The sequence below is a fragment of the Meriones unguiculatus genome, chromosome X (assembly GCF_030254825.1).
Source record: "Meriones unguiculatus strain TT.TT164.6M chromosome X, Bangor_MerUng_6.1, whole genome shotgun sequence".
Taxonomy (NCBI): domain Eukaryota; kingdom Metazoa; phylum Chordata; class Mammalia; order Rodentia; family Muridae; genus Meriones; species Meriones unguiculatus.
Genome location: NC_083369.1, coordinates 143,024,604 through 143,044,433, shown reverse-complemented (window position 1 = coordinate 143,044,433; position 19,830 = coordinate 143,024,604). Strand labels below are relative to the sequence as shown.

The 19,830-nt window shown below is 39.8% G+C and overlaps 1 pseudogene; it reads left to right on the top strand.

Moving 5' to 3' along the window:
• Positions 1 to 5,235: 5,235 nt before the first annotated feature.
• LOC110540150 (probable mitochondrial glutathione transporter SLC25A39) lies at positions 5,236 to 10,483 on the top strand (annotated as a pseudogene).
• Positions 10,484 to 19,830: the final 9,347 nt, after the last annotated feature.

Sequence of the window (19,830 nt, the reverse complement as noted above, 5' to 3'; positions counted from 1 at the left end):
AGGTCTATTTAATTCATGATTGACAGGCCACATGTACCCCAGGATATGTATGAATGCAGGCTAATACAAAATCATAAACTTACGTAAAACATTTTTTGTTTGTGTGTGAGACACACACACACACACACACACACAGAGAGAGAGAGAGAGAGAGAGAGATTTGATTGTGTAGTTCTCAAGCATGAACTCCGGAGATGAGAACGTTGTGTGAAAATGCCAAAAAGTTGCATGTGCCTGCTGGACTTTTCTTAACATATTTCCTTTCCCAGATTAGGAATGGAAACCATTTTCTTCAGGTTGGAAGCCACTAATTTCCCCAGAAAATATGCTTCCACAGGTTTCACCAATATTTGACACTCTGAGGCACTCATTCTTTTTGGCCCTGGACACAAACAGCCAAGTCCACTGCTAGCTAGAGAATGAACCTTGAGAATTGGCATATTTTCCAATATGAGGTCATTGAGAACAGTGTTGGCAGTGGCCTGTCATATCCCCCAGACCTTTCATTTAGGGGCCAAATGAAGGCAATGATCTCTAACAAATGCACCATTAGGCAAGACCTCCATCTAAAAGCTTTGTGGATTCAGACACTCAGTAATTAAGTTGTGGGCCAGTGAGCAAATTATTTGCAATCAAACGTGTCCCTGATCAGCAATTAGATGGGCAAACATATGACCTCATTGTCTCCACCAAAGGGTGATTATGTAACAGTCTCTGGTCCTCGGATATTATGGTTATTTGCCAAATTTGATTCCAATAAGGGAGCTGAAATCACATGCTGCAGTTCTGGGAACAGGCTTGGGACAAGAGATCGTTCTTGGGATGCTTGATACCTTGTCTTTGATTCCTTTTGTAATGTGAACCCCACTAGTGGATGTCCAGACACAATGTAGTTGTGTCACAGGGAGGCAGCAACTTTGAAGAATGACTGAGGAACAGCAGCAATGACATGTTAAACAGAACATCAGTTTTTTAAATTTATTTTTTATTTATTACAATTTATTCACTTTGTATTACCTCTCTTCCTCTCCCAATCCCGCCCTCCCTCCCTCTTTTCCTCCCTTGCCCCTCCCATTGGGACAGGAACTCCACAAGGAGAGCAATAGAACAAAAATCTGGGCTCAGAGGTCTTTTCAGAGACTGATATTTCAACCAAGGGCCATTCATGGAGATAGCGTAGAACTCCTGCACAGAAGCAGCCCACAGGCAGCTCAGTCTCCAAGTACATTCCTTATAAGGGGAACAGGAGCTTTCTCTGACATGAGCTCAGTGGCTGGCTGTTTGAATACCAGTTTCTTAAGTTGTAGTTTTCTTGCTGAAGAAAAGGCAGTAAAGAAAATGGCAAGCTGCATGATGTTGCCATGCTTATAATCACAGAATTGAGAAAGCATAGGCCAGCCTTATCTAAATAGTAAGTTCCGGATCAAAAAAAAAAAAAAAAAAAAAAAAAAAGGAGAGAGAGAGAACACGAAAGAAAAGAAATTAAGAAAGCAAAAATTAAAAGGGGGTGAGGCATGGAGAAAAGGAAGAAAGAATGAGACGAGAAAGGAGAGAAGGAGAGAGAATGTCTTGTTTGCAGAGCCAGGGATTTGTTTCATTATCCAAGATACAATCACTTCTTTTCAGTGAAGGAAAGCCTGTCTGTTTTGTGCACTATTGAACACTCATCATCTATTTTCTCCTGAAGGATAAGGAGGGTTCATGAGAGCATCCAAGTCATGAAGCCAAGAGAGAGCTAGAGGATAATCTGTCTTGGGGTGACCTGGGACATCTAAATGTCACATAGTCTAGAGGCACATGTGACCTGGAACTGCCCTGAGGTGACTCAGGCACCAGCCCTTCCTTAATCCTTTATTTGTGCTCTTTACTCCAGTGTGATGAGCACAGAGCAGTCCTTTGCCAGCAGCTCTTAGCTCTGGGTGGGCCAGCAGAGAGCAGAGTGTAATCTCTCAGCTCATGGGGCTGTGCTGGAAGAAAAGAGCAATAACCGCTTAAACATGGCTGCAGGTGCTCTCACAACTTTACCTGCAGCTCGATCAATAGCTTTTAAAAGATTCCATCTGAGGAATCAAGGAGCTGAGGTGTTTACACACCAACTCCAACCCTTTGATTGAGGGGTGCCTTTTGCATGGGGTAAAGTGCACTTTACAGAGCTGGGAAAGCGCCTTAGACAAATGCCTGTGTTTGCTGACAGATTGGCGGCCGCATCTTCTGTGCTTGAAATGGAGAAGCCTGGAGAATATGGAGGAGCCACAAAGCCCATTACGGTTTCTATGCATTATGGACTGAAAAATAAAAGATTTTTATTGCATTTTAGCAAAAAAAAAAAAAAAAAAAAAAAAAACTTTCACTCAGATGTGACTAGCACTTTGTGGAGCACTTTGTGGACTTCCATTTAGGAAGCTAACCAAAGTAAATCATTCCTGCTGTCTTCTTGTTAAGAATTCTTGAGAGAACCACAGAGGAGGACATTGCAGCCAGTCATGACGAGACCTGATAGGCTAGGATCAGATGAAGGAGAGGGGAATCTTACCTATCCTTGGACTTAGAGAAGGGCATAGGAGGAGCTGAGGGAGGGAGGGTGGGATGGGGAGAGGAGGAGGGAGAGAACTACAGCTGGGATACAAAGTAAATAAACTGTAATTAATATAAAATATTAAAATTAAAAAAGAATTCTTGAGAGGCATAACACCTCTGGCCAGGGAAGGGGAACACTCAAGACTTTATTCCCATAGGTGCCCATTTTGAAATGGTTCTGGTGATGAAAACAATCTAAAAACTAGAACACCCTGCTTTGCCTACCCTCACCAATATCCTTCTTTGTCTTGTATATTTCCCAAACTAAATTTTCATCTTCATGCTACAGGGATAGTCATGGAAGTGACTATCATCAATGTTTGTATACATTTAAAGATAACATTACAGAATGCAACTAGCTCTCAATATGTAACTAACATACAGAATTATAACCACTATGAAGGTTTGTTTTTATTTTTAAAATGAATGTGTCGGTAGACACACAGTTGATGAGACACAAATTTTCCTTCCCATAAAAGCAGCATGTTTTCATTTATTAGGAATGATTTGAAAGCTGCAATAAAATATCCTCTTGGTTAAAGTCCATGGTCCCAGACAGTCCTTTAATTTTATTTGTGTGAGTCATTCCCAAACTGTATCAGTTCAATATCAAAGTATCTTTAAGTAAATTGATGGAAAGAAGGGAAGGACTAGAAAACTTGACTATCATGTGCAATTGATGGAAGTGGGAAGAGAGCCAAATGGCAGTCTAGTAGGTTCTGTGGTGCAAACAGCAAATGAGGTAATCGTGCCACGAAGGACTTCAGAACTGAAATAATAATAGTGGAAATGTGCTTGAATAGATTGTTACATGATTCCCTGGGAAGATCCAAGGTCACAGGATGGCAAAGTAAGGCTTTTCAGGCAAAGTCCTTCCATACTTGGTGGTATGGGGAGGAACAGACTATGGGAAAGGTAGAAGGTACTTTCACGGGTGTAAAATGCAAACTCCATCTTGAGCGTGACAGATCTCCCTGTACCCCAGTATTTTCATTTTATTTTTCAGTAGTATAATCCAGGATTTTTTCTTTTCCTTTAAAAAATGTTTTAATTGAAATAGAATTACATCACTTCTCCCCTTTTCCTTCTTCCAGCCCTTCCAAGTTACCTTCTTTCAAACCCCTTCCATTCCCACTATTTTCAATTTGACCGCCTCTTTTCCTTTGATTTTACTTGTTAAACACATATGCATGTATTGTATAAATATATATAAGGACAACCTGCTGAGTCTCTTTTGTTGTTTGCTGTTAAGGCTGACCACTCTGTATTGGACAGCTATTAAGAGGCTCATCCCTGGGAGCGGTTAAATTTCCTTCTCCCAGCAGTCAGTATTTGCCTGCAGTTCTTTATCTAGGGGTGGGGACCCTGAAAATTTTCTTTCATGTTAACATGTCCATTGGTATTGCTATTGTTCTGGTTTTGCTTATGCAGCTGTTTTTAGGTAAGAGGGTTTGACAACAAACTTCCTGGTATTCTGGCTCTTGCAATTTTTCCACTTCCTCTTCTGAGATATTCCTTGAGCCATAGATGTGAAAATGATGGGGCTGGGCTTCTCAAGATCCACTGATTTCTTGTATTGTGTCTAGTTGTAGTTTTCTGTGATGGTCATCATTTGCTGCAAAGAGAAGCTTCTTGATGAGGGGTGGTAGCTACATTTATCTATGTAACCCATGAATTTTAACTTGCTGCATAGTCACTCCATTTGTAGCTTGAGACAGGCTGTGACTGAATTTTGGCAAAATTCATTAGGTCAGAGAATCAGTTATAGTTTCTGGTAACCACTGGACCAGGAATGGTCACTTTTGTAGCATGCAGTATGAGCTGTGTGTTAATAGAAGCTTTTGTCCATTGTGCCACAATACTAGATCTGGATTATTGGAGTTTTTGTGACAGGTAAACCTTATTTTTAGTATAAATGCTATTCAGAGAGGCTCTGGACTATAAGAAAAGACCCTGAAAAGGCCTTTTCAGTACTTTTTCCATTTTTCTTATAGTTTTCATCAGTGAGAATCTGCTATGAGACTCTGGGTTATCATAAAATGTGGCCACTGGGAAAGGGGAAACACTTGGATCTTATGAGAATTACTGGTTCCAAAATAATCATTTGGCTCCAAGATAACATTTATTATTAATAACCCAGGAAGTTATTGTGGTCCAATAATCATATGGACAGAAGATAAGGGGAGATTGGAAGAACGTGTGAGACTCGGAATCTATTGTCTACATTCTTTCCTCATTTTCAGAAATTGGCTGTGGCAGATTACATTTTCCAGAAGTAGTTTTCAGAGCCGCTCTTCTTTTCAGCTGGACATGTTCTGAATGTGATCTTGTGCTTTCTCACTGAGGGAGAGAATCTGTCTTTTCACCCATTTGAATCTGAGTGGATCCTGAGATTGCTATCATCCATGAAACAAGTGGTGCCACGTTTGTTCTGGACCAGACAGTTCCTGTTTCTGGAATCATGGAAGGATACCACCCTAAGAAGAGTAACTGCCCTGGGAGAAGCCTAAATCACATGGAGAAATTTTAGTATGTGTGATGTGTGGGTGCGGCAGTCCATAAGGACGGTGAGGGAGGTTTCCATACCATATGTCCATGTCTGCTGGCATACCAAATGACACAAAATAGAGGATTCTAGCAAACTAGTGGAAACCCAGAATGAGCCCAGAACAGGGTGGTGGCTGCTGTCTTCAGGTAAGTCCTCTGGGAAGCTGGCGGCCTGGCACCTCCCCATAATGCCAGTGGGATGGATGGCTACTCCAGAGCTTATGTGGATTCCCCATTGACCCAAAGACTGCATAAAAATGTTTGCTGCTGTGTAGTAAAGTAGATCTGCCCTTTGATGGTCTCCAGAGTCTGTTTTTCAGGTTGGTGACTCTGTCACCTTCACTTACTCCTGGATCCAAGTTCCCACAGTGATGTAGCATTGACAATGAGACAAGTTTGACTATTTGCATCTATATGGGTTTCACATATAGATTATTTGTTTGATAATTTTCATAATCTGAATGAGTTAAAGCTTCAGTTCTAAACTCTTGATGAAAACATAATTTAAAGAGTTCCTGAAACAAAAGTTAAAATGATATTATAGTGATACATAATTAATGCTAAGAATTTGATAAGTTTCCTAATTATATCAGGCTAAAAAGATGCCTGTTGGGAAAAAGGTCAACAAGTAATTGATGGTTGTGTACTAATGCCTCTTTATGTACTATTGGAAATGTAAAAAATAAATGATGCAAGGAAAAGATGAATGTTCATTTCTCAAATCATACAGTTCTAATTCTTTGCTTTCAACAAAATTGAAAAATATGAAATTATAGTTGATTTATCATTAAAAATAATGTTTGGGCTGGAGAGATGGCTCGGAAGTTAAGAGCATTGGCTGTTCTTTCAAAGGTCCTGAGTTCAATTCTCAGCAACCACATGATGGCTCACAACCATCTATAATGGTGCCTTTTTCTGGCATTCAGGCTCACATGCAGGCAGAAACATGTATAAATAATAAATAAATCTTTAAATCTTTTAAAAAAATGTTTGTCCAGGCCATCATTATGGATCAGTGGGGAGGAACCTCTCTCCACCAGGGACCTGCAGTTGCCACACTAAGGTGGGACTCTGGTGTGACCTTTATCTTCCTTCCTATTTTCAATTTCAATCTCTGCAGACTTACCCTTAGTCCTGTTGTAGCCTGCCTGCTGAGCCCATCCTTCTAGCCTTCTTCTATTCTCTTGGGACTTGTCTTCTTGGTCAGGACCAGTGCACCCCTAGCTCTTCATCATGGCTTCTCTCAGCCTTTTCTTCCAGTCCACTTCAGTCCACTTTCATTTCTTTGTCACTCCCCACCACCTTGTAGAATGGCCTTCTACAAGGGCCCTCACAGTCACCACACTTAGCTAGGACCCAGCCTGGGCAACAGAAACCAAAGACTGAAACACTAACTCAGCAAAGATGAGACTAGATAAATACACCAAGGAACATCTCCAACATCATAACTTTAAATGCCCAGATCCCAGTACAAAAATATAAACATGAATAATCAAAACAATGTGCGTCTTCTAGAAGCCAGCAACCATACTGGAAAACATCACACCAAACCTCTGCAAAAAAAAACTAAATTTAGCCAAAGCATAAGATAAGGGCTTTAAAATAAGTTATGAATATGTTCAAAGATGTTAAATAGGATATAAATAAATCATTAATAAAAACTGTAAAAGCACAAACAGTTGAACCAAAATATTAAAAACAAAGACATGAAAGTAAAATTTAACAAAGAAATAAGAATCAGTGATAAAAACACAAAATGGAATAAAACTGGGAATGAAAAATTTAGGAATTCAAATAAAAACCTCACCAAGAGAGTACAAGACATGGAAGAGAGAATCTTAGGTGTTTAATAGAAGGCAGAATACAGACACACCTCTGTAAATGAAAATGATAAATCTAAAAAACCCTAGGCACAGTACATGGAGGAAATCTGTTACACTATGAAAAGATAAAAGTAAGAAAAGAGGGAGAAGAAGAAGAAGAAGAAGAAGAAGAAGAAGAAGAAGAAGAAGAAGAAGAAGAAGAAGAAGAAGAAGAAGAAGAAGAAGAAGAAACAACTCAGGTCAAAGGCATAGAAAATATTTTCAACAAAATCACCGAAGAAAAGTTACCCAATCTAGATGAAAAGATACTTAACAACTGACACATACTAACTACAGTTGGATAGGACTAGAAAAGAAACTCCCCACCACACGTACCAATCAAAATATAACAGTGAATATACAGAACAACAACAACAAAAGGGTAGTAAAAGTTACAAGGGTAAAATATCAAGTTTATATGAAGATAGGTCTATTAGAATGACACCTGAGTTTTTAGTAGAGACTGATAAAGCCAGAAGGGCCTGAACAGATGTGATGCAGGCTCTAAGAGAACACAGTTCAGACTATTATACTCAGCAAAACTATCAATCATGGAAGCCAGAGAAAGAAAATCATTTCACACAAAAACAAAGTTAAGCAATTTCTCTCCATTATTTTAACTTTACAGAATGCAAAGGAAAGAAAACTTAAGTCTGAAGAAGTTATCTTTGCCCAAAAAGACACAGGAATAAGTAGAAACAGTAAATCAAATGAGGTGGTAAAACCAACCATAGCAATAAAATAAAAGAATCAGTAACACTTCTCATTGGTAGCTCTTAATATTAATGGTTCCAATATCCAGATAAAACAACAGATTGGATTAGAAAACAGGATCTGGGATGGAGAGATGGCTCAGTGGTTAAGAGCACTGGCTGTTCTTCCAGAGGTTCTGAGTTCAATTCCCATGGTGGCTTTTAAATATCTGTAATGGAACTTGATTTCTTCTTCTGCTGTGCATGAAAAAAGGGTTCATATACATAAAATAAATAAATAAATCTTAAAAAAAGAAAAGAAAACAGGACCTATCTTTCTACTGTATCCAAAACACAGACCTCCCCATCAAGGATAGGCATTACTTCAGGGTAAAATAATAGAAAAGTGTATTCCAAGCAAATGGAACTAAGAAGCAAGCAGGGATAGCCATTTTAATATATGACAAAACAGACATCAAACTCAAACTAATCAATAAAAAGAGATAGGAAAGAACATTACATACTCATTAAAAGAAAAACCTACCAAAATACATTACAATTATTAAGCATTTATGAACCAAAAATAAGGGCACCCAAGTTGATAAAATAAACACTACTACAGCTAAACTCATGTATTAACCGTTATACAGTGACAGTGGGTAACCACAAAACCCAAGACACTGAAAAGAAAACTTGGGCACAAATTTCCACCTCTAACTAAGAATCTATTAAAACAGATACCTGCTGGGAAAGTAAAATCTGTTTTCTCTAATGGAGTGTCACTTGGTATGCCAATAATACTCTGGTGCCTGCCCTGTGCTCAATGTTGGTTAGCGAGCAAAAAACGGATTTCAGTTTTTTGATTTTTCTTTTTTTTTGTTTCTTATTGATTTTCTTTTTCTTTTACTTCATCTGTTTGATTTTGTTATTTTTTTTCTGTTTTTATTTTTTGAGAGAGAATGTTGGGTGGGTAGGGAGGTAGAGAGGATCTGGGAGGAGTTGGGGGAGGCGAAAGAATTCAATCAAAATGTATTGTATGAAAATGCTTAAATTAAAAAGAAAATACTTACATATAAATAAAAATAATGAACTATTTCCAATTCTATTTTAAAAACATTTCTCAAAGTATAAAGGGACTTGTCACCAGGTCTGGCCACTTCAGGTCAATCTCTTGGAATCCACATGGAGGAAGATAATCAACTTCCAAAAGTAACTTATACACATTCCATGGCACCTGTAACTTTCCAAACAAAACAAAATTTTAATCAACATATAAAACAAGAATGAGAAGAGCAACAGAACCAAAAAATCTGGACACAGGGGTCTTTTCTGAGACTGATACTCCAACCAAGGACCATGGATGGAGATAACTTAGAACCCCTGCACTGATGTAGCCCACGGCAAGTCAGTATCCAAGTGTGTTCCCTAGTAAGGGGAACAGGGACTGTCTCTGACATGAACTCAATGGCTTGCTCTTTGATCACCTCCCCCCACCCCCAGGGATGAGCAGCCTTGCCAGGCCACAGAGGAAGACAATGCAGCCAGTCCTGATGAGACCTGATAAGCTAGGGTCAGATGGAAGGGGAGGAGGACCTCCCTTATCAGTGGACTTGGAGAGGGGCAGGAAGGAGATGAGGGAGGGAGAGCGGGATTGGGAGGGGAGGAGGGTGGAGGCTACAGCTGGGATACAATGTGAATAAACTATAATTAATAAACATAAATAAATTAAAAAATAAGAATGGTGATCAGGACGATCAAAATCCTGGGGCCATTACACCCGTTCATTCAACAAGTGGTGCCCTCAGGAGTTGGGGCTGAGGTCACCTCCCTCTTCATGGCATACCTGGATGTGGTGAAGGTCTGCCTTCAATCTCAGAGGCCCCCAGTAGCCAGCGAGCTGAGACCTCCCTCCAGATTCTGGAGTCTCTGCTATACCAAATTACTCTCCATTCTGTAATCACCAGAGAAGTGCATCCTATACTGCAATAATGTCCTAGAGCCCCTGTCCGTGTACTGAAATGGTACTCACTGTGCCACCTGGTTTCAGAATCAGACCCGATTCACATTCACTGGAACCTTGGAAACCTTTGTGACGATTGTGAGGCATGAGGGCACTAGGACCGTGTGGAGCAGCCACCCAGCCACCCTGGTGAGGGTTGTGCTAGCTGCTTCTATCTGCTTAGCTGCTTATGAGCTAAGAATTCAATCTGTAACCTCTGACCTCTGCATAACCATGGTGGCTGGTGCCCTCACCCGCATGGGCACCGTGACAGTGATCAGCTCCTCGGAGCTTCTGGGAACCAAGCCGCAAGTTCAGCAAATGTATCTCATACTGGGAGCTAGCTACCTGTGTTCAAGCTGTGGTGGTGGGGGCGGGGCTGGTGTTTGCTGTAGCTAGGCTGGGGTACCACATCCCTTCGAGATGTGCCGTTTTCAGCTCTGTACTATTTCAACTATGAGCTGGTGAAGAGCTGGCTGAATGGGCTAAGACCAAAAGATGAGACAACTGTGGGCATCAGCATTGTGGCTGGTGTCATCTCAGGAATGGTGGTCGTCACCCTTATTCTACCTTTTGATGTGATGAAGACACAGCGACAGATGGCGCTGGGAGTAATGGAGGTGAGCGTGAAGCCCCCAAGAGTTGACCCCATCTGGCTCCTGCTTCAGAGAATCCAGGCCAAATCGGGCATCAGGGGATTTTTTTGCAGGTTTCTTTCCAAGGATCAAGGCTGTGTCCTCATGTGCCATCATGGTCAACAATTACGAGTTCATAAAAGATTCTTTGAGGGGCTCAACCAGGCATAGCCTCTGGACCACTGAAAAGTGAGGAGAATCCAGTTCTTGAATGGCTGGGAACAGGAGGCTGAGCCAAGGGCATTCCTTCCCAGCCCAGTCATTCCGGCTATTCCCCTTCCTAGAATCACCACTTGCCCATCTCCAAGTTCAAGACCAAATCTGACAAATGCCCCTTCTTTGTATCCTTTTTATGTTTGTTATCCCTCAATCCTGAGAAATCAAGACCTCAGGGCCAGGCAGCATTCCTAGGCCTGTTCATTTCCTGTCTAAAAATGATGACATTCTGTGCAAAAAAAAAAAAAAAAAAAAGAAAAAAGAAAAAAAAGTCTTTGTTAATGGACCACTATGTATCATTTAGCATTTATGTGGTCAAGTTTCTTGGTGCTCATAGCTTTAACAGTGAAAAATAAGAATAAATGTTGAGTAATTATAAGTTCATTGTGAAATGATCCTGTTATGTCTAGAAAACACTGTTTTGTTGTAGTCTACAACCCCTGGCTCAGTCTTTCTACCCTCTCTTTCATGATTTCTGAGCACATCTTTATCATAATTTTTCTCCTGTAAGGATAAAATTCTATGGCTCGAGATACAGAAATTAAAGTTCAAAATGCTTCAAGGTAAGAGCACTAGCTGCTCTCTCAGAGGATCTAGGTTTGTGTCCCAATACCCAAGTGGTGGCTGACAACTAAAGTTTTAGGTGATCCAATGTCCTCTTCTGGCCTCCATGAGCACAAGGCATGCATGTGATTCACAGACATACACCAAGACACTTTCATACACAAAAAATAAACTGTAAAGGGATACATTTACTAAGATTAATATAGGGAGCTTGTTTATGCAAATAGATCAAGTCATCATCAGTGTTGTTGATTGTCTAGACTTAAGAATGTCATGAAGGGGCTGAAGAGAAGGCTCAGCTGCTAAGAGTACTTACTGCTCGTTCTTTCCAATTCAATCCTAGCACCCACAACTGTCTATAACCATAGTGCAGTGGGATCTGATGTCTTCTTCTTGTGTGAATCCATGCAGACAAAACACCTATATACATAAATAAATACATCTTTTAGAATGCCATACTGATAATGTTAATAAGTAGGTAAAACACAAAACTGGGTTTTATCTGCATCCACTTCTTCTGTTGTAGAAAGCACAAACATTTGAGAAGGCATTTTTTTTCAGTATTTAAAAGTCAGTAAAGAGGTAGCCTATATTACCAAAGAAAACTGTTCTAGTATGAATATTCATTTGATTTTTTTGTTGGTTTCTCTTGTTGATGGAAACAAGATTATCATCTAACATCCATGTCAGAACTGCAGTCATTAGAATAGAGATGAGCAAATTCTTGGCCATTGGGTATTCAGGAAGAAATAATTTACCCTCTGGTTTTATCATGTTGCAATTTGTAAGGAGTGGAGGAAGCCCTGAGTGTGTCCTAAGTGAATGTGTGCTGTTGATTTACCATGTCAAAGACCCCAAACCTTCAGACCCATAGGAAAATGGCAAAGCCACCCCCCCCCAGTCTTTTGAACTTTGATAGTACGTGCAGAAAATGTCTACCATAAGTTCCTTCCCATGGACATTTAGGACCTAAACACTGCTACCCTAGTGACTGCTCCTACCAAGATTAGCTAACCCCGCCTCTTTAATCCAGCTATAAGCCACATCCTCTGCCTGCTTGTTTATCTGTATGTAATAGGTCCACCTCTTGTTCAGCGGTGTGCAATAACATCCTGTCTCTGTTCAACTGTGAGTAATACGCTCTCTGAGCTTTGGAAATGTTGGAGAGCCCAGCAGATTTTCTGTGTGTCTCTTTGTTTTTTCTTCATTTTGTTGTTGCCCCTAGTCAGGTCAAGTTCCTGGGAGTTGTACAAGGACTCAGTAGCCATTAAATTGTAATCTAGTGGTTGGAGGGGAATCAATAAAGGCAATCTGTGAAAATCAATTGACTCTATGAAATCAATAATGAAGAACTACATATTTTATTATTAGTTATTAAATAGTTCATTAAATATCCTTTATACCAGTAAAATTTATGTCTTCTCTGTGACAAGAGCTGGTTGTTTAATGATTACCAACATAACTATAAAGCCAGACAGGTGAGCCTGATGGTAAAGAGAACATAGACAAAGGAAGAACTGGTGAGATGGTACAGCAGATAAAGGTGCCTGTTTAGCCGAACACCCATGGACAAAGGGTGTGATAAATTGTTTAAAAGATCCTATTGTTTATGATAAAGTCATCTAGATGATACATAAATCTTTTTTCCAAATTTATGTATTTCAATTACCTTTTCAGCTCTAGCTTTGTGTGTCGGTTAGTTTTACATCACAGCTGGCCAGACACAAAAATTTCTCATGTTCATCAGCATTCTCCTTCACTGTTTCCAAAGATGTTGTAGAAAGGACCACTGCTTAAGTTATTGCCGTACTAACTTCTCTTTGGATAGTCAACAGTTGGGCTGACTATCCCAGAGCAAATTGACTACCCAAACTTCGTGACATTTCTCGTCTCTCAACTTTCAATTTATATTCTCCAATCAAAGTCAATGTCACTAAAACTGTTCATTGTATAAAAATAGCTCAAAACTGCCTTAGCAGTTACATTAGTTTAAACAATAATTTTCCATTGCAGCCTTAAAGATAATCACAAATATAACTGTTTCAACTTCTCTGTACACGTCTGGGCTTGGGAGACAGATCAGTCAGTAAAGGTGTTTTTTTTTTTTTTTTTTTTTTTTTTTTTTGTGCAAGCCTGAGGACTTGAGCTCAGGCCCAAGAACCCATGTAGAAATCTCAGAGTGGTGGAATGTACTTACAATGCCAGCACTGGAGAGACATATATGTCCTAATTGGTGAGCTCTCTGGGTTCCAGTGAGATACCCTGTTTTAAAAAATAAGGTGGACAGCTCCTGAGGAATGATTCCCAAAGTAGTCCTATGGCCTGCATACATCAAGAACACAATATGCCTGCATATCCCTTTGATTACATTTGCATGTGCAAACATGCACACATGTTTTATCACCTCAGAGCTGAGATGAGAAAATGGTTATCTCCAGGTGGACTGTTCTGATTTATTTGTTCTAGGCCTCACAAGGCTGAAATCCATGTGCAGTTCATTTTTTTTTTTTTTTTTTTTTTTTTTTGTCTGTTGCGTTCTGGGTAATCCAAGATTGTTGCCCAAATTTTAAGTTTTAGCATCTTCATTTTATAGTCAAAGTCCCCTTTACCATGTAAGGTAACATTTTCACAGGTTCCAGAGATTAGGATATGAGTGTTTCAGGACCACTGTGCTGTCTACTGTAGACTTTCAGATTTCCCCTTTACCCCCTTGCTTTGTTAAAATGCTGGCTATCTTTAATCAGGTTAGTGAAAGAAAGGAGGAAATGCATTTTTATAGAAGGTTATTTATTTTAATATATGTTTATTCCTGTGTGAATTTATGTGCACTATATATATGCAGGTATATGCAGAGGCCAGAGAAAGGTATCAGATCACTTGGGACTGTATAGTGGTTTTTATGTGCTCATTGTGGGTGCTAGAAATGAACTGGGGTCTTCTGTAAGTGCACTGAGTACTCTGAGCATTGAGCAATATATCCAGCCCCTATATTTTTTGCTTTTTAAGCATTAGCCCATGCTCATCTCCCACATTACCAGAGGCAGAGTCTCAGCTGCAGCCTACACCTCCATTAACAGGTGGAGACTTTTGGCTTTTGAAGCCTTTTCCTCTAGTATCTGTGGAAGCACTTTTTCACCTTGGAGCACCTTCTGATTAGCTCTATAGGCTTTCAGGCTTTCATAGACACAAGTGATGCCCATATTCTCAGCTGAACAAAATAATACCTGGGAAAGTCCCTAAGGCAGTAATGCTTCAACATTACTTCAGAACCACTGAAGTATTTTAAAAACTTATCCACACTTATACACTCGCCACACACTGAAAGTCTGCTTAACTTGGTCTACCAGAGTTTGAGTAGCATTAGTTTTGAAAAACTCCCCATTTGAAATAAAACCTATGACCCTGAAGAAAAGAAAGAAAGAAAAACTCCCCAGATAATGTCTATGGAGAGCCAGGTTTGAGAAATACTGTTCAAAGATAAAGGGGCTGAATGTTGTCCCTTAGTGGCTCCATTTAGTAGATGAGTAAATGCCAGCTCTCGAGAAGTATGACATTACTGGCTTTGCAAGACCAATATGGGAGGAATAATCAAAGAGCCTGACATTTAGGCAGGGCCATTGTCTCTCTAAACACTCCTGCTACTTGATAAGCAACTCTTTTTTGCTTAACACTGGCATGAGGCTGGCATAGGATCTCTGCAAGTAGCTGTCCTTAAAGGACCTGGGCATGAGTAAGGAAAGAAGGCAGGCAGCGTACTTCATGCTGCTACCTTGAGCAGCATGCAGACACAACCCTGTGTGGTCATTGAGGGGCTAGCCAACCAATGAATTGAAACATTTTGACATAAGGGGAGACACATCAACCATCACCTCTGATGTGTCTGCTGTGATGACTCCATTTAGACTTTCTAAGGACTCAGTAGGGCCATAAAAGACACAAGTAATACTTTTCAATGGTCAAACAGGGAAGTGAGTCTCAGTAAGAGACAATAGGGTTAGAAATATATTTCAGCGATACAAAGTGCTTGTCTACCATCTGTGAGGACCTAAGTTCAACTCCCTGCACTACCTACACAATAAATAAATAAGAAGAGCTAGTTTGGGAGCTGAAGAGATGGCTAGGTGGTTAAGAATACTTGTTGCTCTTTCAGAGGACTCTAACTCCACAGCATCCACAAGGAGGTGACCAATTGTCTGTAACTCCAGTTCCATTAGACCTGGCACCCTCTTCTAGCCTCCTCACATACTGCACACACAGTGCATGACATGCATTCAGGCAAACCATTCAGATACATCTTAAAAAATAAAGAAAAATTGCTGTTTTGAGAAGCAACTGCCAAAACAATTTATGAAATTTTTGCATGCTTAAAAGAGCACAATACGTTACCTAGTTGTTTTGTACTTCAGAAATTCGACACAGGCCTCACCAGATTCGAAATCATGGTATTACCAGAGCTGGGTTACATTCTGGAAATTCTAGGGAAGAATCTCTGCCTCTGACATCACTGAGTTTGTTAGCATAATTCAGTTCCTCATGGAATCAGAGTCTGATAGAAAGTTTTTCTCTTGTTGTCAATTGGGAGTATCCCCCAGCTCACGCATGGCCTTTACTTCCATCGTTCAAGCCAATATGGGTGGGCCAAATTCCTTTCCATTTTGAGTCTTGTTTCTTTTTCCATCATCACATCCTGCTTTCTTCCTCTTCTGCTTTTCTCTTTCACTTTTAAGGATCTACACAGGTAATCCAAGACTGTTTCCCAATTTTAAGTTTTAGGATCTTATTTTTATGGGCAAAGTCCCCTTTTCTATGTGTAACATTTTCACAGGTTTCAAAAATTAGGATATGAATGTTTCAGGACCACTGTGCTATCTACTGTAGACTTTCAGGTTTGCCTGTTATCCACTTCTGATATTCTGGTTGCTTTCCCTTTAATCAATGCTCTTGTTGAATATTCTTGAGGTATAACCATGTTGCCATTTTTTGCTAACTTTTACCCCAGATCATCTGTTTTTTTTTTTTTAAATTATTTATTTATTTATATTTTTACTCAGGCTTTAACACGCATCTACATGAAACATTTAAATATCTCTGTGCCCTAAAATCTTTTATAAAATGGCCTGATGATGCTATTTGGTTGTTCCATAAGTGAATTATTGGTGTCTTTTTCCTACCTCCAGCCTATTCTGCTATCCAGTACTTCCTGTTTTTCTAATACCATCATCATCATCTACTTAATTATGCCAACACCTGGGTTTTCTTCGCTCTTTGCCTTTTACTCAGTTGTTGAAAACCACATCCTCTCTGTTATTTCCTTTTACTCTGTTGTCATAACAGCAAGCAAGATGACCCAATGTCCATGTTGGCCATCAAATCCACTTCTTACATCAGTGAAAGAAATGGTTTACAGGTTTAATTGGAAATAGCAAGGTCAAAATTTTAAAAAGTTGTTTCTAGATGGCAAAACTGTGGACTATTTTTTTCCTTATTATTTTAGTATTTTAGACATTTCCATGTAAAACTCCAAAAGAGAGAACATTCCAAAAGAAACACCCCGATATTGTTGTCTCTAATAGCATCCTGTTATTTTCCTCTTTTTACTACACATTGTAGTAGTAAATATTTTATTTATTTTTGTTATCAGTTACATTTTATTAACTCTGTATCCCAACTGTATCCTGCTCCCTCATTCCCTCCCAAACCCTCCCTCACTCCTTCATCTCCTCCCTGCCCCTTTCCAAGTCCACTGATAGGGGAGGACCTCCTCCCCTTTCATCTGACCCTGTTTTATCAGGTCTCATCAGGACTGGCTGCAAAGTCTTCCTCTGTGGCCTAGCAGGACTCCTCCTCCCTTGGGGGGTGGGGAGGTCAAAGAGCCTGCCATTGAGTTCATGTCAGATATGGTCCCTGTTCCCCTTACTATGGGAAACCAAGTGGTTACTGAGCTATCACTGGCTACATCCAAGCAGAGGTTCCAGGTTATATCTATGCATGGTCCTTGGTGGAGTATCAGTCTCAGAAAAGACCCCTGTGCCCTGATATACTTGGTCCTTGTGGAGCTCCTATCCTTTCCACGTCATACTAACTCCCCCTTCTTTCATAGGATTCCCTGCACTCTGCCCAAGGCTTGGTTATGAGTCTCAGCATCTGCTTTGTTACACTGCTAGGTAGAGTCTTTCAGAGGCCCACTGTCGTAGTCTCCTATTGTTTTTTCCTCCATCCAATGTCCATCCCATTTGTCTTTCTAAGTGAGGATTGATCATCTTACCCCGGTCTTCTTTCTTGTTTATCTTTTTTCAGTTTATAGATTTCATTATGTTTATCATATCTTATGAGTCTAAATAAGTGAGTATATATCATGTGTGTCTTTCTCCTTCTGGGATACCTCACTCAGAATGATCTTTTCTAGATCCCACCATTTGCCTGCAAGTTTCATGATTTCCTCCTTTTTGATTGCTGAGTAGTATTCCATTGTGTAAAAATACCACAACTTCTATATCTATTCCTCTGTTGAGGGACATCTGGGTTGTTTCCAGCTTCTGGCTATTACAAATAAAGCTGCTACAAAACATGGTTGAGCAAATGTCCTTGTTGTGTACTTGAGCAACTTTTGGATATATGCCTAGGAGTGGTATAGCTGGATCACGAGGAAGTAATAAATATTTTGCTGTGTTTCTCATTTATGCTTTCTTGCATACTGTTTCTAGGGTCGTAAAGGCAGCACCATATTTATTATGCTAATCACTATGTACCCAGCATCCAGACCTATGATTGCCATACAATGAAGGTTGTCTATATAGTCTCCTTCTCACTATGACAACTTGTGAAAATTTTATTCCAGATTTCTATCTATGTGTTTCCACTGGGTAGTGGACTGCTCAGGCAACCTGTCTTTGTCTTAGGGCCCTGAGCTGACAGTGTCAGCATTACTAGGGGCTGTTCTATAAATGTAAATTCCTGGTTCCCTCTCCAGGATTAAAAATACTGGGGCCACTGAGATGGCTCAGTGGGTAAAAGTGCTTGCCACCAAGCCTGGTGGCCTGAGGTCAATCACTAAGGACCCTCAAGGTGGAAGGAGAGAACAGACTTCACAGGTTGTCCTCTGATCTTCACATGTGTGCCTTTGCATGAACACACATACACCTATACATGCAAATAAACAAAAATATAATTTTAAAAAGTTAAAAGAAAAACTGATGAATTTCACAATTCTGTGCTTCAACAAACTTCCACTATGATTGAGTTGTGGGAGGACAATATTTAAAAACCCTGTTCTGCCTTTTTTGAGGCTGACATTCAACCAAGGACCATGTATGGATATAACCTAGAACCTCCGCTCAGATGTAACCTGTGGTAGCTCAGTAACCAATTGGTTTCTCATAGTAAGGGGAACAGGGACTATTTCTAACAGGAACTCTATGACTGGCTCTTTGGTCTCCCCACCACCCAAGGGAGGAGCAGTCCTGCTAGGCCACAGAGGAGGACTTTGCAGCCAGTCCTGAAGATACCTGATAAAACAGGGTCGGATGAATGGGGAGGAGGTCCTCCCCTATCAGTGGACTTGGAAAGGGGCAGGATGGAGATGAGAGAGGGAAGGTGGGATTGGGAGGGAATGAGGGAGTGGGACACAGCTGGGATACAGAGTTAACAAAATGTAACTAATAAGAAAAAAAATAAAATTAAAAAAATGAAAAAAAACCCTGTTCCATATAATAGATTATTGCACAAAATTAGGCAGTCAATAACTGTTTTAAATTATGTTCAAATCTTTACAAAAACTTGCAAATAACATGGTTTCAGGAACAGATTGAAATAGCAATGAATTATTTGGTGTTTGTATATGTGTGTATATATATATGATTTTGAGAAAAAATGTTCAAAGGAACATTGAAAAAGACTCACTTATCATTCAGAGCTTATTATGGTAAGAGAATGACAGTTTGAGGCCAGAAATGATGTAACCCAGGTTCTCTAACTAACCCAACTGCTCTATCAACTAGAAGCCATCAAGGACAAGTATAAAGGAAAGGTTTCCCTGGTGGAGCACCAGTTGGAATCGTTCCAAGTGCAGACATTTTTAATATAACAAGTTTAAGGCAGCCAGCGCCTTGTGATTTCTCATAGCAGCATGAAGCAGTCCACCTGTTATGGAAAGTTCAAAAGGAGTCAATCCACACAGAATGATTCACGAAGAGAATTTCCCGTTGCACAGAGATGAGGTACTGGGGACAGATCCCAAAGGACCTTGTCATCTATATTTATGAGTTTAAGCAACTTTCAGATCATGATTTCTGTGATCTAGAATTTTTCCTTCCCAGGGATGCTACTGCGGAGGTCAGTTTGGGACAAGCAGAGAGCAGATGTTGTAGAATGCTTTACTCTTAAGTTGAGTTCAAACATTCACTTTTTTATAGGTAAAAATTTATTCTCCTTACTAGTTTTTAAAGGCCTGAGGGAGGATATAACAGATATTCACACACTGGATATTAATTTGAAAGATAAAGTGATTGGCCCACTAATTGAGACTTGATGCACATTAACACGGGCAGGAATAAATATAAAGCTACTTTAGTACAGCTAGTCAGCTATATGTATCTCTTGGTTTCACAAATACAAGTGTTGAATACAATCTGTTTGATTTTGATTACTAAGTCAATACCGTTCATGTTATATTCCAGTGGTTTATGTAGTTATTAAGACATTATGATTTATCCAAATCACCACAATTATGCATGAATCCA